This window comes from Hylobates moloch, unplaced genomic scaffold (assembly GCF_009828535.3).
Source record: "Hylobates moloch isolate HMO894 unplaced genomic scaffold, HMol_V3 SCAFFOLD_2, whole genome shotgun sequence".
Lineage (NCBI taxonomy): Eukaryota > Metazoa > Chordata > Mammalia > Primates > Hylobatidae > Hylobates > Hylobates moloch.
The window spans coordinates 151,614,895-151,637,579 of record NW_026652277.1 but is presented as its reverse complement, the minus strand read 5'-3'; the positions used below and the strand labels follow the sequence as shown (position 1 = coordinate 151,637,579).

General features: G+C 43.1%; 1 protein-coding gene across 2 annotated transcripts in view; it reads right to left on the bottom strand.

Moving 5' to 3' along the window:
* The window catches only part of TBPL1 (TATA-box binding protein like 1), a 35,452-nt gene extending 20,269 nt beyond the window's left edge, over positions 1-15,183 (bottom strand). The window contains exons 1-2 of one of the 2 annotated variants that reach the window (XM_058435572.1): positions 14,626-15,150; positions 13,927-14,167 (exon numbers count right to left, since the gene is read on the bottom strand). The gene's annotated coding sequence lies outside the window, so the exon portion shown is untranslated. Of the gene's footprint in view, positions 1-13,926; positions 14,168-14,625 lie in introns of both variants that reach the window. The other variant, XM_032159385.2, reaches the window with a different exon arrangement.
* Positions 15,184-22,685: the final 7,502 nt, after the last annotated feature.

Sequence of the window (22,685 nt, the reverse complement as noted above, 5' to 3'; positions counted from 1 at the left end):
ATCTAATTCATTCTGCTGAAAATGATTTATGCCCACTTCTACATGTGATCCACTCCCACTTGTTCTACAGCTCAGCATCGCCTTCATTCAATCAATTCTATTACAATGAACTGGAAATCTAAGCATTAAGACCCATACTAGGGGATAGGGACCTGGTAGTGAACAGACTTGGTTCAGGAAACAGCAGATATTCACAGCTGAGTTAAGAGTAGGAACTGCTCAGGCCTGAAGAAAGAATCAGCATGGCTACGGTGAGAAAAGGGAAAAGGAAAGTGGCATAAGACTAGGCTAGAGATGCAGGGAGGGGTCAAATCACGCCTTCTATGCCATGTTCAGAATTTTCATGTTTATCTCAAAAGTAGTGGTTAGCTAAAAGAGAAACAAGAACTGACATCACATATTTGCATTACGAAAATGTATCACCACCACTCTGCAATGGGAGGATGGACTGAAAGAGAATGGGTAGCACAGCAGTCCAGGCAAGATGACAGGACAGACCACAGTGGTAGTACTGTTTGAAAATGCAAAGTAGTAGACACAAGAGAGGCAGTTTTAGGAGACAGAGTGAACAGAATTTTCTGATTGATATGGGGATGGAAAAAAAGGAGATGGAGAATGACTGCAGGTTTGTGGCCTAAGATACCATTTACTAAGATAGGAAATACAGGAGAAAGGGCAGGTTTGCAGGGCAGATGAGAAAAGTAGGAGGGGTTAACAATTCGGTTTTGGACATTTTGAACTGAAGGAACTTGTGAGACATCCAAGAGGAGATACGGAGCAGTTAATCAGCTAAAAGTCCATTGCTCAGGACAGGTCTAGGTTAAGACTGGAAATGAAAATTTGGAAATCCTAGTACAGAAGGTAATTAAAACCATCATGGGTGAAATTTAAAAATCAAAGGAACTCAGAAATCTGATCCTCAGTACTAAGCCAGAGTGTCCCTATTCTGAGTCCCATTTGGTCAATGGTAATGTTACTATACATACTTCTATCACAGCAGTTTTCCACACTACAAACTATGGTAAAATCTTTCCTATTTATAGTCTCCTTGGTAGACAATAAGCTCCTCAGAAGCATGATCAAATCTTCTTTATTTCTGTACCCCAGCCTTGGCATAGTTCCCAATGCGCCATACACATTCAATAAAATGTCTGCGGAGTTTAACTGTAAGCTTGAGGTTATTAAAAAGCAATGTTTACTTACACACCCACACGACACACACACACGCACACAGGCACACACACACTCTCTCTCTGTTTCTCTCTCTCTCTCAAGTTGAAGAGCTCAGCAGAATGCTTGGGTTAAATCTAGACTCTACCACTTATTAGCCATATGACTGTGGGTAAGTTAACACCTTTGTGCCTCAATACTCTCCTCTGTAAAATAAGGCAGATAAACAGAACCCATCACAGTGTTGTGAAAATTAAATTTCATATAAAGCTCTTGGCACAGTACTTGCACATGATAAGCATTCAAATGTAGCTGTTCTTACTGTTACTATTATTATATCTCCTTTCTTCATCTTCTGTGGACGGAGAAATGTTCAAAAATGGAAAGGATTTCTAGTTACTGCAGTCCTCAAGCTTTGGAACACAAAAAGAAATCATATTCCTTCAAGTTTAAAAGCAAGTGGTAAAAATAAAGAATACAACTTTGATGTATCTGTTAAGAGAAATGAGTACTGAAAAAAGCACTAAATTTAACAGTGAATTTAAAAAAAACCCCCACAAAACTCCAACAATAACAAAACCATCAAATCAAAGCAAATAGTTGTTGATCATGGGGTTCTTTTTTGGTGGTGCTGAGGGGAGTGGGGACAGGGAAGGTGGCAAACGAAACAGGCAAAGACTGACCAAATCTACTACATGTTACGAAATAGATATTATGCTAAATTTTACTTCATTAGGTACCTGCAAAAAAGCAGGAAAATTAGAAGCATAATGGGTTTGGATATTAAATTGTGATACAAGTTTATGATGTTCATTTCATTTAAATTGTAAGGTATTTGTTTTCTTGAGCAGGTCTTATATGTGTCCCTACTTCCCATATTACGGACTATAATTTTAAAAGCTAAAAAGTTTCATCTCTTTACTGAGAACTTTGATATCTGTCCTAAGCTACCTGTAAGTGACTATAATTTGTAAGACTAATTTAGCCATTAAATTAATGCTAACAAAACAGCATAATTTTTAAAAGATTATTATTTTCATTTGCAAGTGTAAATGTTAATTCACTAGGGTAGCTAAAAGACTGAATAAATCTTCTCACAGGTTGGTGTCAGAATTGGCATGCATCAAGATCAAGCCTCTATATTCTGATTTATTTCAAGGGTGTGAATGCAGGGCTCAAACTTGAAGCACTGATAACTCATCAAGAATTTAATCAACAGAAAGTACTGCATGGGGAAAAGACAACGGGTGAAACTTCCTATTTTCATAGTTTCAACTGTTTTTATAGAGTTACCCCTCATATAAAATGCTCTAGCATAGACAACCTGTTTAAGGTCTATGTCATGCACAAATGCCATTTTAAGAAAAGGAAGGTCAGATTATGAAATTAGCTACTTGGGAAAATAAAACAGAGTTCAGCCAGGCATGGTGGCTCATGCCTGTAATCCCAGAACTTTGGGAGGCCGAGGCGGGCGGATCACGAGGTCAGGAGATCGCGACCATCCTGGCTAACACGGTAAAACCCCGTCTCTACTAAAAATACAAAAAATTAGCCAGGCGTGGTGGCGGGCGCCTGTAGTCCCAGCTACTTGGAGGCTGGGGCAGGAGAATGGCGTGAACCCGGGAGACGGAGCTTGCAGTGAGCCAAGATGGTGTCACTGCACTCCAACCTGGGAGACAGAGTGAGACTCTGTCAAAAAAACAAAAAAAAACAAAAAAAAAAAAACAGAGTTCAAACATTTCTGATTTAAAAAATATACTTAAAACAAACATGATTAGATAATGAACACTCTTTCCACATGTAAGCACAATTAGGAATTTCTTATTTTACTCAGAGCTTGTCAGATCTGAGTAACTAGTTGAAGGGTGCATCACTCAAAAAAGATAAACACAGAGAACTTGGCTAGAGATCAGAAGAAAGCTATACATTTTTAAAACCTGAAATTACAGTCTGTGAGAAAGTCAAGAACACTACCACAACAGTAGGGTGAGTAACTTAATGATAATATACAAGTAAAAGAATGGGTTCTTACACAGAACACACAAGAGTGATAAGGAAGTTTTCTGATTGGAACATTGGTTCTTTTTTTTTTTTTTTTTGAGACGGAGTCTTGCTCTGTCGCCCAGGCTGGAGTGCAGTGGCGCAATCTCGGCTCATTGCAACCTCCGCTTCCCGGGTTCACATCATTCTCCCGCCTCAGCCTCCCGAGTAGCTGTGACCACAGGCGCCCGCCACCACGCCTGGCTAATTTTTTTTTTTTTTTTTGTATTTTTAGTAGAGACAGCGTTTCACCATGTTAGCCAGGATGGTCTCGATCTCCTGATCTTGTGATCCGCCCGCCTCAGCCTCCCAAAGTGCTGGGATTACAGGCGTGAGCCACTGCACCCAGCCGGTTCTTAACTATTAAGAAAAAGACAAGGACAGGCCTGGTGGACTCATGCCTGTAATCCCAGCACTTTGGGAGGCCAAGGTGGGCAGGTTGCTTGAGCCCAGGAGTTAGAGACCAGACTGAGCAACATGGCGAGACTCTGTCTTGACAAAAAAAATACAAAAATTAGCCAGATGTGGTGGTGTGTGCCTATAGGCCCAGCTACTCAGGAGGCTGAGGCAAGAGGATTGAGCCTGGGAGGTCAAGGCTGCAGTGAGTTATGATCACACCACTGCACTCCAGTCTGGGCTATAGAGTGAGACTATGTCTTAAACAAATAAAAAGACAAAAAGACAAAACAACAGAAACAAGATAGTAACTATGAAGATGCTCAAACCCCACAGATACAGATTTAATTGACCTTGATAGGGCCCTAATTTTGAAAATATTTCCAAGATGTTTCTAATGGGTAGTTCGTTGAGAACCACTGGGTTGAAACACCATCACAGGGTAATTAAAATAATGGAATTTCCCTCTCCATAAATCCTTAAAAAGGGCTCTATTCTTCTATCGGTACTGTTTATCAGAGAACATTAAGACTTCTACACTCTGTTTACCATCCCTTGTTTCCCAAACTCCATTTCATGCTTTTAAACCGGCATAATCTGTCTTCTGCCTCTACACAGTACAAAATGTTACAAATGAATGGCTCATTGCTGAATTCAGTGGCACACTTGAAACTCCCTCCTACTCTAGAGCTTTATGCACTGGGATCTTCTGATTCTCCAACTGCTCCCTTGCCATGTCCTATCCCTGGATTCTGAAGAAGCTTTCTTGAACTCTCTCCCCATCTCAAATACTTCTCTGTCTGTTCCTTAAATCAGAAGTTCTTAACTGAAATCCACGCCAGACCCTGAAAAACTCAGCAATAGGTTCCAGAGGTTAGGAACCCCCTGAAATTGTAAACACACTGATCTGTACCTGAGAAGGCCATTGTTTTTCTCATATTACCAATAGGTTTAAGATCCCTAAAGGTTATAAACCACTGCCTGAAATCCTTTTCCTCCTTAAACTTTCCAGGCCTCAGTTGCTATCTATGAGCTTATGGCTGGCTCCTACATCAATCCTGACCTATCAGATATCTGAATCTATATTCCCAATAATCTATTAGGCATATCTATTAAAATCAACACATCCAAACAAAACTCATTAAGCATCTCAAGAAATCTTGCTCTATCTCCTTGTAATTTTGTGAATGGAGTGAGTCACAATTAATACTCACTCACTTGAACCAGAAATTTCAGAATCATCCTTCATCTCTCATTCTTCTCCTCTGCTTAGTTAACTTTTAATCTAGCTTCTTTTCTGCATCCAAAGCAACAACGTTTTATTTTAGGCCAGCTCACATGTCATTATGGCTACAGGCTTCTAATGGAACTCTCTGCTTGCATTCTCCATGCTCTAATCCATCTACCAAATAGCTACCAGGATTATCTTCCTAATTGTCTCCCTATCTGAAGAGGCATCTCTTGGCTCTCTTAGAATGAAAAACAGAATCTCATCTGCTTGCCTTGGAATGCAGTGGACTTTCCACCCCCGATCTTCCTTATATAACCTAACCCTCCATTTCCAACACACCTTAACATTCTCAGCTTTACACTATTCCTCTTCTAATAACAGACTGTTTCCCCGTTTTATAGCTGCCTAAGTTGTCCTTTCCCCACTCCTTCAACTGGGAAACTTTTACGCATAATTGCATATTTAGTATGCAACTCATGTGAACCAAGCTCTGCGGGTAGACAGTGGGAATACAGCTCAGAACAAAATGGTGAGGCAAGGAACTCTCATGGCAGTTATATTTCAGTGGAAGAAAAAGACAATAGGCTGACAAAATAATCAAGAGAATGTGATCTATGTTATAAAGGAAACGAGATAACGAAAGAGAAACTTCAGGAGGAATGATCCAGGGAAGGTCTTTCAACTTTCTTAAGAGGTAAGAAATAATTCTTGGCCAAGTGCGGTGGATCACACCTGTAATCTCAGCACTTTGGGAGGCCAAGGCGTGCAGATCATGAGGTCAGGAATTCAAGACCAGCCCGACCAACATGGTGAAACCCCATCTTTACTAAACACAAAAACTAGTCGGGCATGGTGGTGTGCACCTGTAATCCCAGCTACCCAGGAGGCTGCGGCAGGAGAATGCTTGAACTTGGGAGGCGGAGGTTGCAGTGAGCCGGGATTGCACCACTGCACTCTAACACGGGTGACAGAGCACGACTCCGTCTCAAAAAAAGAAAAAGAAAGAAAGAAAGAAAGAAAAGAAAGAAAGAAAGAAAGAAAGAAAGAAAGAAAGAAAGAAAGAAAGGATCTTAAAAAGAGATCTTAAAGGATAAGAAGTAGCCAGCCATATGAAACACTGGGAGAAGAGCAACCCGGCAGAGGGCACAGCAAATGAATGGTACTGCTGGTGTTGTAAGTGCTGAACTGCAGACACCAAGCTCCTTGAAGATACCAGTTTAATTTAAATGTGTGTCTTAGAACTTGGCTGAATTGCTGGCATTTGGTCCTAAACTCAATAAAAAGTTGATGAATTAAATGAATACCTTAAGAACAACTGAGAAAATGGTTTGTGGGGTTGGGGGCAGGTTAAGTGTAAAGAGTAGATATCTTTCACGATAGCAACAAGAATCTGAGTAGCCTCAACCAACTCAAGTTCTCCAACAGTATCCAACTCTTCCCTTATTTCACTTTCTGGTATATTATACTTAGTGCTCCTACACCTAACAAGTTACTAATGGTTTTAGGTCAGACCCCCAAATCCTGAAGAGCAATTGTGTTCCAGGAGCTTTTACAAATACAAAAATATATTTCTGATGTAAGAAAAGAATTATTTTAATTAAAACACACCTACTGACCTTCAGCATTTTTTATATTCCCTTTTCTCATCCTCTGAAAGTTACTGTCTCCTTTACTTCATCCCCAAGGGTTCTAACTCACCCATGTTCTATAGCCTACAGCTATTTCCACTATAGCTGGTCATCAGAGAATGGCCACCCTGTCAGTCACTTCCAAGATATCAACCATTCAGTTAAAGTTAAACAGGGTGTGATGATAAAGCCATTTTTCCTCTATACCCAAAGAGAGAGCAAAAATATATAACCAAGACAAACAAATTCAGAATATGGTTTCAGGCATCTGAAACTCTTCTAATTTTAATAGGCCAAAACCAAAAGCCTAAAAAGAGTAAATCAAGAGGCACGCATTCTAAATGTGCAGACAAATTAAATAATTATCCAAGTTGTTTTGTACTGCACACTGAAGTGGAAGTTTCAAGATTACTGGCCACAGCCAAGGAGTAGGGTTGAATTTCTTAAAATTAAAAAAAAAAAAAAAAAAAAAAAAAGGCTGGTCAGCCAAAGGCTTTCTCTGCTATACTGAGACCTACAGATTTCCATTAGCAATATAGCTTTTTAATCTGTTGAGCCACTCAGCATCCCTTACTGAGGGCCTCCCCCAGCCACCTCCCTACAAAAGAAGAGTAAAGAACAGAGTACCTTTAAGATTAGCATACCAATTTCTGTTGAGGAAGGTCTAATGAATTAGTCATTGTGCCTTCAATATGGTTGTCTGTGATCCCTGCAACCACCCTAATCTGTAACGAGCAAAGATCCTGGAATGTGGTCAACCCACAAGCAATTAAGGTATGCTCATTACAACTTTCCTAGGTTGTACATGCACACAAGTCACTGGAAATGCCCAAGGAACACACTGCAGCCGTAAGTAGGTGAGAGGAAAAACACTTGCGGCTCACCAGAAGTATCTGACAAATTAAAAAGAATGGGGTGGTTCTTGTTCCACAAAAGCTTCAAGTTCATTAACTGAGTTTCAAACCGTAACAGGCCCTATAAATGTTGTCCACAGTCATAATCAAATCTCCATCTTCATATTTGCACTTTTGGGTTACACATTGACTTTATTATGTTCATATCTGAAAGACAGCAACATCTGTCCCTGAAAAAGAGTGTGATAGAAAGAACACTAGGTGGCCAGGTGCAGTGGCTCACGCCTGTAATTCCAACACTTTGGGAGGCTGAGGCAGAGGGGCCACCTGAGGTCAGAAGTTCAAGACCAGCCTGGTCAATGTGGTAAAACCCTATCTCTACTAAAAATACAAAAAAATGGCCAGGTGTGGTGGTGGGTGCCTGTAATCCCAGTTACTCGGGAGGCTGAGGCAGGAGAATTGCTTGAACCCAGAAGATGGAGGTTGCAGTGAGCCGAGATTGCGCCACTGCACTCCAGCCTGGGTGACAGAGTGAGACTCCATCTCCAAAACAAAACAAAAAGAAAGCAAAAAAGAAAGAACACTAGAGAAACATTAACAATGTGTTAGACAGAACTTTGTCTCAAAACAGGCAAGTTTTATTGTGGACTATAGTACTGATACCGTGGCAACCTGTTTTCCTAAAAATTTCCTAACACAGACCAGGCATGGTGGCTCGTGCCCATTGCCCATAATCCAGCACTCCGGGAGGCTGAGACAGGCAGATCACTTGAGGCCAGAAGTTCGAGGCTAGCCTGGCCAACATGGGGAAACCCTGCCTCTACTAAAAATATAGAAATTAGCGAGGCGTAGTGGCGCATGCCTGTAATCCCAGCTACTTGGGTGTCTGAGGCACAAGAATCACTTGAACCTGGGAAGCCGAAGTTGCAACAAGCTGAGATGCCACCATTGCACTCCAGTCTGGGTGACAGAGTGAGACTCTGTCTCAAACAAAAAAAAAATTTCCCAGCACAGTCCTTAGGGTATCTAAAACTAAAGGAAATATATATCTCTATCTATTTGGTGCAACAGTCATGATCATTTCCTCTCTTAAACAGGAAAACAAAAGTCACACCTCTAAATACAAGCATATTTGCCAACCTCCTTAGTGCGTGGAAGCTTATAAAAACCAGCTGAAACAAATAAACAAAATCAGCACAACATGGAAGAAGGAATCATAACACTTTACCCTGTACATTTAAAGCAAAATATGCTTTTAATAATATATTTTATATAAACCTCTATAGTATATATTTTATAAAAATGGATTTCAACTAAAAACCAAGACCTGGATATTAGCCAGAATAGGAAAGAACAGTCTGTAATTCACTTTGTTTAGGCAGAAACATTTAGTCAGCAGTTTCCAATGTCCACACAACTAAACTAAAACATTTGGACTTAACTTTTTAAAGTTAAACTATTTCAGCAGCAGCCTAAACAAAACTATAATTATCATATTATTTTCCTGATTAGGTAGCTTCAGTATTTGTTTTTAGCTTTACCATAAACAAATAATTTTGCTATCCTACGAAGTCATTCTTGAGCCACTTGAATTACTGGGGCAGAGCAGCAATTTCAGCTACTTCTAAAATTACAAAAAAAGCTATTATTAGAACATTTATAGTGGCACAGAAAGCTCACAATACATGGCTTTACACTGATACTAACAAGCTTCAAGTTTACCATCAACTAAGGTTATACAAGTAAAAAACAGTGCCTTCTAACGAAAGCCTAATTCTATTAAATGAAACCATTGGGGTTTATTCCTTTTATTCAGAAGTATCATACAGCTAAACAAGTCAAGTCCACAGGGAAATAGTATTTCAATAGCTGCAACACGGTGCCAGCCCAGGCTTTGTTGGCCTTCCTTTTCCAAGAAACAGAGATGTCTCTCTTTACTTAGTCCATCTGCCATCAGTGATAACCAGATGCCTGTGTGACAATTCAAAACTTAAAAAAACTACTTCCCCCTCCTAAAGCCTAACAGCAGAGACGAGTCCAACAGTCAGTGATCAGAAAGAAAGAAAGATTTCAGTGCTCTAGTAGAACGCCTCCCCATCAAAGAAACAAAGCATCCAAGTGGTCCAACAGTTCACCTTTAATATAATATCCAGTGCCACTGCTACTAGCACCTGCTAATACTTTTTAAAGCTTTTAACTAAAGTTCCAAGTGCTTTATGCTTAATTCTCACAGCAACCCTGTAAGGTAGTAGTAGTATTAACTCCCTAGTACAGATGAGGAAACTGGGGCTCAGGGCAGTGAGAAAGCTATTTAATATTTAAGGCCATGCCATTAATTAAAAGCACAGCCATGATGCTGAACACAGGCTGCCTGCATCCAGAGTCCGTACTCTTTAAGTGGTGTACCAACCCCAATCTCAAGAAAACGTAACTGATTCTGATCAAAACTCTTCTGTCTCACAGTGAAAATACTTGTAATTTATCAGGAGCAGGAACGTTAACACCTGATTCTTTGGAACCATTTTATTAATGGAAACAAATTTTTTTACTGCTTTTAAGTAAGACTTAAGTTCTCACCTAGTGAGTTAAAAAACAAAAACATACCATGGGCCAATGTCTACACATAGATGTCTATCTTGTGCTAAGCACAATTCAATGCTGAAATCATCCACATATGTCCTAAGAAAACTCTGTCCTTAACACACCATCTGGCTTTCAGTATTTTTTATTAATGGATGGTGAAAGTAACCAACAGCCAAACTTCTGTGCTGTACTTTTTGGTGAAATTTTAAACAGTTTCATTATTGACTCCCACATAAAGGCACATCTCTACTGCCCCAGAAACCACCCTATTGAGTTTTTTTTTTTTTTTTTTTTAACATTTAATGGGATCCATAGCAGCATGCTTCAACCCACAAAACCAGCCATTTAAACCAAATTCTCAACTTTATCACCCTTTAGTCACAGATGAGTAGAATTTCTGATGTGACCTGATTCCTTTCCACTAAAGACATACTTCCGGAATCTTGCTTTTTCACAACTATACAAATACACAAACTCCATCTGTCTTCTAAAGAAAAGATTGACTGGTTAATAATACAAAAATCAAATTTGTCTACGTAGCCTGGAAAAACCTCAGATATGTATACAGTCTCTCATCCTTTTGAAATTTCCCAAAGTGGTAGTCATGTGACAAGAGCAAATATCGTGTCTACTCAAGTGAAGGTAGTCCACCATTATCTTTATTGTTTGAATTGGTTAGAAGCTCTAATCATGCTTGAGAAAGTGTCACTGCTTGTAATTTGCATGCCCACAGCCAGAATACAAAGTTGAAATTTTAGGCATCAAGAATCAGATTTCAAAAAGGTTTCCTTCATCCACTAGCTAACCTCTTAAAGTGAAATAAACAAACACGTATCTCCTTCTATTAACAACGTAATCTTCAAAATACACACACAGGGCAGAGACATACAATATGATGGCAACTCATATTCCTGATCCTCAAGAAACTTCTAGTTTAGCAGGCATGATGAAGTCCATTCACCAATAGCGACAGGACCAGGCAGTATGTAATGAAGAATTTAAAATTCATATTTGTGTCTGTCATGTTTTGTTACACACATATGTCATTTCTCTGCTACCTACAAGTGCACAAAAAGCACCTGAAGGGAAATACCTCTTTCATCCAGCTTTGTACACCTGACACGGCACCAGGCATACAGAAGGTGCAACAAAATGGATGTAAGTTTCAGGGTATCTTTATTAGTTCGAATGTCACAATACAGCTAAAATTTGAAAACACCAGAGATTTTAACTCAGAGACAATGTGGAAACACTCTACTATAAATTCTTCTAAAAATCAACTGCAACGTTTGTATTTTATAACAATAATTTCATCACATGGTCCATGATGAAACAGAAGGAAATCAATCACCTAGGTTATTACTGGTATCCATCTAAAAACAGTCCTCATGTTCACTCAACTAGATTATACAATATTTTCTGATTTTTAAATAGTGTACCATATCCATGAGAAGAAATAACTCTCTCCAAAAACATTCAGCTATACATGTCATAAGTATTTGTTCTACTTCATAGCAAATTCTGCATTCTATATGTGTTCATCTACACAAATGTTGATGTGACAATTTTCTATGTTAAGAATAACTTGGGGAAATTACTATAAGTAGTTCCCTCAAATTTGGCAGAATACAATTTCAGTCAAGACTGATTTTAAGAATAATTTTTTTAGAATAAGAATCATGAAAATCTAAGGTTCAATTTAAAACACAGAACAGGCTCTACAATACTTTTTAAAAAAGTGACCGTCTACAATTACAGTATTACCATTTGGACTTCTAACGTCTTTCATTCTGCTAAGTTCAAAAATTTTAATATACCTTATTTTAATATAAGCTCTTGAGTTTCAGCACAGGCTCTTAACCTGTTGTATTCACAACCAACAGTTACTCAGAATGAATACAGAACATCTAACGTGACCACTCCAATTTTCCAAATAAAGAGGAGGGGTACAGAAGGAAAATGCAACAGATAAAATCACATTAATGAAATGCATATGCAGGTGAAGGACGCATGTTGAAAATGCTGTAAGAAACAGAAATGATACAGCATAAAAAATCATTTTTGATTGGGACATGATTAAGAAAAGACAGTAACTAAACCACCACCAAAGTTAGGAGTATTGGGGCGGAGGAGAGCAGGGAAAGCAGACACTGGATTGTTAATAAAGGTGGAAGCTGGGGCTTGACCCTCACTCAAACAATGAAGAGACAGACAACGGCAAACCAGGTCTAGGTCAAGTGAGTCTGATGGCAGCCCTGAGGTTGAGGGACACTTCGTCAAGTCTCATAGGCACAAAGATAATCCCAGGACTCAACATCCACAGCCTCAAGTATGGCTATCCCAGTATATCCTTCACAGAACTGCTACAAAGATTAAGCAACAGTCTTTGATGCATTAATCTATCTTTTTCTTCTTAGTGTCTTAAAATGCAACTTAAGTTTCCCAATGTTCACACTTTCCATCCTGTCCACTTCTTTGCACATGAAATTCCTTTAACAGACACTGGACCTCAATTCCATATTAAACGCTTAAGATGAAAACACCTGAGTTAAAGCTATATTCTGGCTAGCCCTCATTCAGGAATAAGCCAACCCAATCAAGGGCACATAGCAGTAGGTCACTACAGTTTCTGATACTGATTTTGAGGGCAGAGGGTATGTAAAGAGGAGGCTGAGGAAAGGATGACACCTTTTTGCTTAGGAAAAGTCAGGTTTAACAAAAGCGGTGGGGAACAAAGGCTGTGGTTGACCTAATTGCTCCTATGATTTGTCAATTTTATTTTCATCTTTAATCTTTAACTTTACATAAAGAACTTTGTATGTATATGTGGCCTTTTCATTGTGCTACAGGAAAACCTCATTTACTCACCTAAAATGATTTTGTAACGTATAAAACCATTAAGCAGCTTGTGATGTGAGACTAAAGAGGTAACATAAACTGATATTTCACTGGGCATACCAAACTGTGAATAATCCTTTCAACCAGATAGTGCTAACAGTCACTTCTCAATAGGAAGGAACTGCCATTTTCTCAAAGAGACTGCGAAATTATGCCAGGATGGCTGAACCTTCTTATATGTCTCTTTTTATATTTTCCCAGAGAACCCACATTGCTTACACACAAACACACGCAAACCTGCTCCCTTGAGTCACAGTTTTAAGGCACTGTTCTAAACCCTAAACACAGAAGCTTATGCACTTACTGCCAGCGTCGCTTTGGAACTGCAGGTGACAGATGCAGTCAGAGAGCTCACAGATGTGGACTGACTGCAGTTTGAGTCTTATTGCAATGAGCACATTGACAGAGCCTGCAGATGCACATCTCGGCAGGAGAGATTTTCTTTTTAAGCCCTCATGCCCTATTAGATTTACTTTTAGGGCTTTTATTGGCTATTTTTATCACTTATCCCGACTCTCATCCCTGCTTAGCCCTACCCACAATTCATTTTCTCTTCTTCATTTCTAGATCCTTCTCCATCAATCCTAATTTTGATCAAAAATAATAATAAAATAAAGCGAGTCTGCCGGCATTGCCAGAACCAGAAACCGATGAAGCCGCTTTTTGGGAGCTATTAGAGAGGCCACTGTAAGTTTTCTGAGAAGCAACGGACCCCTAGCATCTTTGCACGGTCCCTCTTCCCCTGAGTGATGGCTCCGAGACAGATGAGGAATCTCTTTTCCCTGTTTTTCCCAGTGGTGGCTTAAACGAAAGATAACCCTTCTTTTCTTATCCTACACCAGGCTCGATAACGCTCCCAGGTACGGACGCCCCACCCCCAACCCGTTATTCCTAACGAGATCCCCAAATATCGCCCAGTCCTCTTCAGAACTGAGCCCTCCCTCGGCCACCGGACCCGTTTCCCCCACCTCAGCGGCTGCCCTCCAGTCGCCCGCCCCCACATATCCCACCCCAAGTCTGGCCCGGGCTCCGCACATGCCCACCCCCCGCCCAGAAGCCCCGCACCCGGTGCTCAGGCCGCTCAGCCGCCCGCGCTCCCCGCGCCCAGGATCGCCTAGGGGGTTACCGTGGGAAGAGGGAGCGGTGGCTGAGGACGCGGCGGCAGCGCTGCTGCCGGTTGCGTCGGATGCGAAGGAGAAGCTGGAGGACAAGGATGAGGATGAGACGGGCGCGCTCCCCAGTCTCCATGGAACTCCAGCCCCGGCCCGTTGCTAGGAGCCCCCGAGGCTCGGACTCCCTCGTCCTTGCTTTGTTGTTCCGGGTGCGAGGCGGCCGCCGCTTCCCCGCGACAATAAATAGACTAGACGCTGGGGAGCATAGAGACAGCGCACGCGGGCTAGAGCGCCGCCGGACAGGGCACTCCTGGGTGCCTCGCTAGCCACTCATTTCCGGCTCTCACTGCTCCCGTCACTTTCCCCGTCCCCCGCCCCCACCCTTCCTTCCTCCTTCCTGGTCCCCAAATCAGGCCCCTCCTGCCCACCCGCTGGGCGCGGTGGGGGGGGGTAAGAGGTGAGATGGGGGCGGGGCTAATGGGCATCGGACTAGACTTTTTTGTTTAAGAACCGCTTGAAAGGGTTCTGAAAACACCGTGTATCCCTTGTATATTTTTAGTTGATATCTAAACATGTGTAGTAATTTCTGGCATACAGCCGAATATTTAGGTGGACTTTTTTGTCAAAACCGTAGAACTTTCTATCAGCTCATTAAATTTATACAAAAGGTCCTCCCCACCCCCCATTATATAATTGCTAAAGCTAGTCCTTACCGACCAGACGAGACTTGTTTTCTGCCGGAAAAAAGTCTTTCGCTTTTTCGGTCAAAATGAACCCGTTAATTTATGATGTCGCGATAAATTCCCCTAGTGAGATTCCTCCCTAGGCGAATTGGAATCCTGGTCTTAGAGCGACAGGGGATGACAGATGACAGACGGAGGGAAGGAAGGGGGGAGAGATGGAGACACAAGGTGTGGCGAGACGGAGGGATAACGCAGGAACGTATGCCACTTCTGTCGCCTGTCCCTTCCACATTCCTTACTCTACGTGGGTTTGCGATCGGGACTGTCCCTCGGGAACCGAAAGGCGGACCCAGGAAGGATGGGAGTGGGAGAGGGCGGATGCTGGCGAGGACTCAGGCCGCCCAGGGTAGGAGGACGTCTAGGAACGGAGACCCCCCGCGGCTCTGCGCCCAGGTAGCCCTGCAGGGGCCGGGGGACCCCGGGGGCGCACACTGGCCCGTTTGAACCGTCGCGCTGGGGCCCGAGTGCGTCCTCGGGGCCCCTCGGGGGTGGCCTGAGAGGCGCTGCCCGCGGGAGCGAAAATCGCGTGATGGCCCCGAGAGCGCCACGCCACGTCACGCCGCGCGGAAGCCCCCGGCTCCTGGCCCCACGTTTCCCACTCTCAGGCTGGCATCGGCCTCTCCACCAGAGCTCGGCTGCAGTCAGAAGCCTCTGGCGTTAGTTGAGGTCAATGGCAGCCCTGATTTAATTATTAAAAGACCACGCCGAGCCAGGTTCATGGGTACCTGGCCTCTGATTGGTGGGAATCAGATGAAAAAATGAAAATGCCACTGCCTTTTTAAAAGAGAAGACGTGGGCTGAATTCTTGGGGTTTTGGCAGTAGGCAACCATTTAGGTATTTTATTATTTACGAGATCTCCAAAGATGCCTCTTGATTTTTTGCTTTCTCCTATGAGTGTTCAGAAACATATTCGAGCATTTGAAAGCTCTGTAGAATGGTGGAGTTTGTTTTCATTTCTGTACTAATTTATTTTTCAAGGGATAGTGATTATATATATGGGTCAGGTTTAATAAAGAAAATGAACAAGAAGCTGGGTTAGAAAGTAATGTCTGTGTGGTGGTGGGGAGAGGACTTTCAGGAGGTAACATCTCAGCCAATTTCTAAAAGGGTTGGGAGTGGGAAGGATGTATGTAGAGTGTTCCAGTCAGAGGGAACAAGATATGCTGAGTACTTGCTGTGCTGGGGTATTAGTGTGGCTAGGGCATCAGGAAACAGTGCAAAGGAAGAATGACAGCCATTGAAATTGGAAGGAAATGAAGGCCTTGACTATTGATCAGTACAGAAATTGATAAGCTAGAAATAGGAATTGTGATTGCTGACCCTTGTATTGGGGTTTTCTAGAAGGACAGAACTAATAGGATATATATATCTATCCTATTAGGATAGATATATTTCTATCCCAATAGGATAGATATATATCCTGTTATATATGTATATAACTACTACTTAATAAAATATATATATGGGAGTTTATTAAGTAGTAGTTAACTCACATGATCACAAGGTCCCACAATAGGCTGTCTGCAAGCTGAGGAGCAAGGAAGCCAGTCTGAGACCCAAAGCTGAAGAACTTGGAGTCTGATGTTCAAGGAAGCATCCAGCATGGGAGAAAGATGTAGGCTGGGAGATGTAGACTGTAAGACAGTCTAGCCTTTTCAGGTTTTTCTGCCTGCTTTTTATATCTTGGCCATCCTGGCAGCTGATTAGATGGTGCCCACTCAAATTAAAGGTGGGTCTACCTTTCCCATCCCACTGACTCAAATGTTAATCTCCTTTGGCAACACCCTCACAGACACACCCGGAATCAATACTTTGCATCCTTCAATCCAATCAAGTTGACACTCAGTATTAACCATCACAACCCTAAAATGTAGAACTGGCCTAGTAAAGGAGGTGGGGACAGTGAGGAGTCATCCATCCCAGGCTTGGAAAGTAGCAAGTTTTATTGGTTTTATCAGTGCTACTACAAATGTGATGTACAATGTGATGTACAGACCAAAGCCAGTCTGCAAGCTCTACTAGTCAATAATGAGATATAGAAAGTGAGAGGAGGATTTGGAAACGTTTAATAATTTGACATCACAGGGCTATCTAAGCATGCAGTTTTGTATTTATGAAAATATTTGTCTGCAATGGGCTGGTAATTAAAAATAATCCAAAAATTGATTCTTCACCCTAGAGACTTTGAAAGACACTGGTAGATTATTTGTTACGCTCAGTAAGGCTCTAACTTTAGGGAAATGGGCAAAAACAAAACAAAACAAACAAACAAACAAACAGGCTATTGGAATATGTTGGCTACTTCTTGCTTCAGTGCCATGAGAGAGACAAACTAGCTCAGCATGGGCTTTCTGAAAGAAACCAGCAATAGTGAGATGTAAATTACAGAGCATTGTTGAGGAGCTCTTTTGCTAGTGGTTTAGTTATCCTATATTCCTAAGGATCAGATAATACTTACTCTGCCAAGTGAAATAACGAAAATTTCTGCCGTCCATAAGTTAATACACTAAGTAGGAATTAGCAATGGAGTCATGGATGCTTCATTCCTCAGAACTCTTCCCAAATATCTTCTGCTATGCTTCCTTATCAATGGAAAAAGGTAATTCCTCCCATTATACCAGTTGAGTGGTATACAACTTAAGGATTGGCATCCAATACAATAACCTAGCTTCATAATCCCAGCCTGTTCTCTTCCTCACCCTTGGAGAGCCTATGACAAAAGCCATTGAACTAAGATATCCAGGGAGATTTCATGGAGCTGCCAGGCTAGTTTTCAAGAGATCAAAACAGGAAGGGTAGGGTCCATATTTGAACCTCAAGTCTTAGTGAGATTTCTGATAACAAGCTAACGGATTTCCCCAAATGACACTGACTGGCCGCCAAGTCAAGTTTTAAGGTATCGCCAGAAATTCCTCCTCAGCCTGGCAAAAGGTACCTACTGTTGTGCTGTCTTAAAGGCAACATCCCAGTCTCCATTCCTGGTAGAAAGATGGCTACCTAATGGCTGCCGGGATTCCTTTCACTACATCTCTAAGGCACGATCTTTGAGACAAGGAAAATCTTGACACTTTGCTTGGCTGACAGAGATCTTGATTCTTTGACATAGAAGCGAAGTCTTTCTTTCTTTTTTTTTTTTTTTTTTTGAGACAGAGTCTCGCTGTTTCACCCAGGCTGGAGTGCAGTGGCACAATCTTGGCTCACTGCAGGCTCTGTCCCCCGGGATTCACGCCATTCTCCTGCCTCAGCCTCCCGTGTAGCTGGGACTACAGGCGCCCGCCACCTCGCCCGGCTAATTTTTTGTATTTTTAGTAGAGGTGGGGTTTCACCGTGTTAGCCAGGATGGTCTTGATCTCCTGACCTTGTGATCCGCCCGCCTCGGCCTCCCAAAGTGCTGGGATTACAGGCGTGAGCCACCGCGCCCAGCCAGAAGCGAAGTCTTTCTTACTCTTCTTAGTCTTGTCCAGCAGGATATGGTATATGGTCACAGCCATTGTATGTTGCTTTTCCTTTTTCTGTTTTCTCATTAGTTTTTGTTATCTAGTGCCCCCCACCGCCTACACCTTTAACATACATTTGTACTCTAGGGATAAATTCATTATTCATTATTTAGCCACATCTGGACCTCATCAAGATTGACAGTACTCAAAGATCCTGAATTTGAGGCTGGATTCAATATCGGGATGTGACTGAGTTTTCTCCTCTCACTAGGGAGGGACTGGATATGGAGAAACCAGGGGTGTGTGTGTGTGTGTGTATGTGTGTGTGTGTGTTCATGCATGCACTGAGCAGTGAAAGGGTGAAGTGTAGGGAACATTTTTGTTTTGTTAGCCCAGAACTCCTCTCTTCTTTTGGGAAAAGTGCTTCTCCTTATTTTGGGAGAACTACTTGGGAGAACTACTTTTCTTCTCTGCCTATCTCCAGTCTAATGAGAGACCAAATGGGAGCTGCAATAGCCACGGTGGTTGACAGAGGTAGTTTTTCGACCTAAGCTAGCCAGCTGTATAGTACCTGTGCTGTATTTTATTTATTGCCTCTCAGTTCCAAATTCACTTTTCATGCTTGCTCTGTATAGATGGATCTGACCCCTTAAAATAGGCTTCTACTACTTCTTTCAGCATTCTCTATGTGGTAGGTAGGTCTACCTACCACAATGGTAAGTTCTGTCCATAAAGAATGCTAGAGAGGCATTGAAATAGGAAAGGGTTTACTTTCTGGTTCTAGCATGCTTCCCTGACAGGCTCCTGCAGCATGGAAGGCCTCTCTAGAATCCATCTTCTGCAGCACAAGTGGCTATCCCAGCCCTAGTCAGGCGCTGGAAGGGCAGTGGTGAAGGCAACTCCTCCAGGTGGGCATAATTCAAACAGTACATTTGTTTACCCAGCATGTCTGGAGCGAGAGATGACCAGAATGGGCAGTGGCTAATGATTTATATAGATAGTCTGTGACTTGGAAAGAATGATATTGAAAAATAGGCAACAAGGAAGTGTGGGAAAGAGATATCTGGAAGGACTTACCTGAATGTTTACAAACTATAAAGTGTATCTGCTACATTAAATGTATCCATTGCTGAGGAGACTCCTAATAATCAGGTGGACACTCTGTGGATATCAGTCAGCATCTTTGCCCAACCAGCCAGTGCTTGCTCAGTAGGCTTATGAACAAAGTGGCCATAGTGGTAGGGATGGAGACTATGCATGTGCTCAACAACTTGGAATTCCCCTTTCCAAAGTTTACCTTGCCAGCACTACTGCCAACTGGTTAATCTTTCAAGAGCAGAGAACAACATTCAGTACCTGATATGGCACCATTCCCAGGGGTAATGAACCAGCCATCTGGTGGCAGGTTGATTACATTGGACTTCTTCCATCATAGAGGGAGCAAAGATTCATCTTAATTGGAATAATCACATATTTTGGAAATGGATTTGCCTTTACTGCTTATAATGCTTCTGCCAGCACTACTATCTGTGAACTCACAAAATGCCCTATCTACCATCAGTGCTTTCTACTCAACATTGCATTTGATTAGGGAACTCATTTCACAGCAAAGGAAGTGCAGCAATGGATCATGCCAATAGAATTAACGAGGCTTACCATATATACCATCACTTGGAAGCAGCTGGCATAACTGAATGGTGAAATGGCTTACTGAAGACTCAATTATGATCTTAGCTGGAAGACAATACCCTGGAAAATGAGTTTCTGTCTTAAATGATATGTTTTGAGTCAGAGACCATTATATGTTGCTGTCTTTCTCATAGCCAAGATACATTTGAATGTAGTTATGGCAGTAAGAGTAGCTCTTCTTATAGTACCACCTACTCTCAGAAATTTTTTCTTCCTTACCTGGAAACTCTGTCTTCTGCTGGTTTAGAGACCTCAGCCTCCAAGGGAAGAGTGCTTCCATCAGGAGATGCAACAATGGTTTTGCCATAATAGACTATGAGACTACCACTTGGCCATTTCCTTACACCACTGAAGCAAAAGGCAAAAACAGGAGGTAATCCACTGGCCGGAACAATGGATCCTGATAACTAAGAGGAAATTGGCTAGCTTCTAGACAATGGGAGCAAGGAGTATGGTCTAGAACCCAGGGGATCCTCTAGGGATCCTCTCAGTACTTCTGTGTCTGGAATTGGTGGGTTCTTGGTCTCACTGACTTCAAGAATGAAGCCGCGGACCCTTGCGGTGAGTGTTACAGTTCTAAAGGCGGCGTGTCCAGAGTTTGTTCCTTCTGATGTTTGGATGTGTTCGGAGTTTCTTCCTTCTGGTGGGTTCGTGGTCTCGCTGGCTCAGGAGTGAAGCTGCAGACCTTCGCAGTGAGTGTTACAGCTCTTAAGGCGGCACATCTGGAGTTGTTTGTTCCTCTCGGTGGGCTCGTGGGCTCGCTGGCTTCAGGAGTGAAGCTGCAGACCTTCGCGATGAGTGTTACAGCTCATAAAAGCAGTGTGGACCCAAAGAGTGAGCAGTAGCAAGATTTATTGCAAAGAGCGAAAGAACAAAGCTTCCACAGTGTGGAAGGGGACCCGAGTGGGTTGCCGCTGCTGGCTGGGGCAGCCTGCTTTTATTCTCTTACCTAGCCCCACTCACGTCCTGCTGATTGGTAGAGCCGAGTGGTCTGTTTTGACAGGGCACTGATTGGTGTGTCCACACACCTTGAGCTAGATACAGAGTGTCGATCGGCGCACTTGAGCTAGACACAGGGTGCTGATTGGTGTGTTTACAATCCGTGAGCTAGACATAAAGGTTCCCACATCTCCACCAGAGCAGCTAGACAGAGTGTCAATTGGTGCACTCGAGCTAGACACAGGGTGCTGATTGGCGTGTTCACAATCCCTGAGCTAGACATAAAGGTTCTCCACATCTCCACCAGACTCAGGAGCCCAGCTGGCTTCACCCAGTGGATCCTGCACCAGGGCTGCAGGTGGAGCTGCCCGCCAGTCCTGCGCTGTGCGCTCGCACTCCTCAGCCCTTGGGTGGTCGATGGGACTGGGCGCCGTGGAGCAGGGGGTGGCGCTCGTCAGGGAGGCTTGGGCCGCACAGGAGCCCATGGAGAGGTGGGAGGCTCAGGCATGGTGGGCTGCAGGTCGCGAGCCCTGCCACGCAGGAAGGCAGCCAAGGCCCGGCGAGAAATTCAGCACAGCGCCAGTGGGCTGGCACTGCTGGGGGACCCAGTACACCCTCCGTAGCCACGGGCCCGGGCGCTAAGTCCCTTATTGCCCGGGGCCAGCAGGGTCGGCCGGGTGCTCCGAGTGCAGGGCCCGCCGAGCCCACGCCCACCGGGAACTCCAGCCGGCCCGCTTGCGCAAGCGCCGCACGCAGCCCCGGCTCCCGCTTGCGCCTCTCCCTCCACACCTCCCCACAAGCTGAGGGAGCCGGCTCCCGCCTTGGCCAGCCCAGAAAGGGGCCCCACAGTGCAGTGGTGGGCTGAAGGGCTCCCCAAGTGCCACCAAAGTGGGAGCCCAGGCAGAGGAGGCACTGAGAGCGAGTGAAGGCTGTGAGGACTGCCAGCACGCTGTCACCTCGCACTTCCATGTCCAATATTAGGATAAATGAAAAACACAGCAACTGAAAATAAAAGGTAGGGTGTTTGAAGACTTAGATCTTTCGGAAACGAAGGTTTGGATTACTCCATCAAGAATCCTGACCAGCTGAGTTTCTGGCTGAGGGCAGAGGAAATACAGAATGGGTAGAGGTGGGGGGAAAGCTGTAGATGTCAATTATAGCCTTGTGAACAATTATAGAAATGAGGACTTATAGCCTTGTGAACAATTATAGAAATGAGGAATTATAGAAATGCAGTAACTTTACATATTTTCTATTGGCTTATTATATGTATGTGTTGATTTGTATCTAGTAACCATTTTCTTTTCACTCCTTCCCCATTTTAATTTTTTATTCAAACTCTTGGCACTTGTGTTATTTTCCTAGGGCTGCTACAATAGAGTTACCAAAAACTCGGTAGCTTACAACAGAAATCTATTTCCTTACAGTTCTAGAGGCTAGACATCTGAAATCCAGGTGTTACCAGGGTTGGTTTCTTTTGGAACCTCCGAGGGAGAATGCGTTCCAGGCCTTTTTCCTAGTTCCTGGTGGCTGCCTGGCAATCTTTGGCATCCTTGGGATTTTCATGCATCACTCTGATCTCTGCCTTATTTCACATCATTTTCTCCTCTGAGTGTCTCTGTGTTTCATATTCCTCTCTTTCTTTAATAAGGACACCAATATTTTAATTCAGAACCCACCCTAAATCCAGGATAATCTCAAGATTTTTTTTTTTTTTTTTTAACACAAAGTCTGGCTCTATCACCCAGGCTGAAGTGCAGTGGCACGATCTTGGCTCACTGCAACCTCCGCCTCCAGAGCTCAAGCTATCTTCCCACCTCAGCCTCCAGAGTAGCTGAGACCACAGGTGCACACCACCATGGCTGGCTAATTTTTGTATTTTTTGTAGAGATGGGAGTCTCACTATATTGCCCAGGCTGGTCTCGAACTAGTGAGCTCAAGTGAGCCACGCGTTGCCTCAGCCT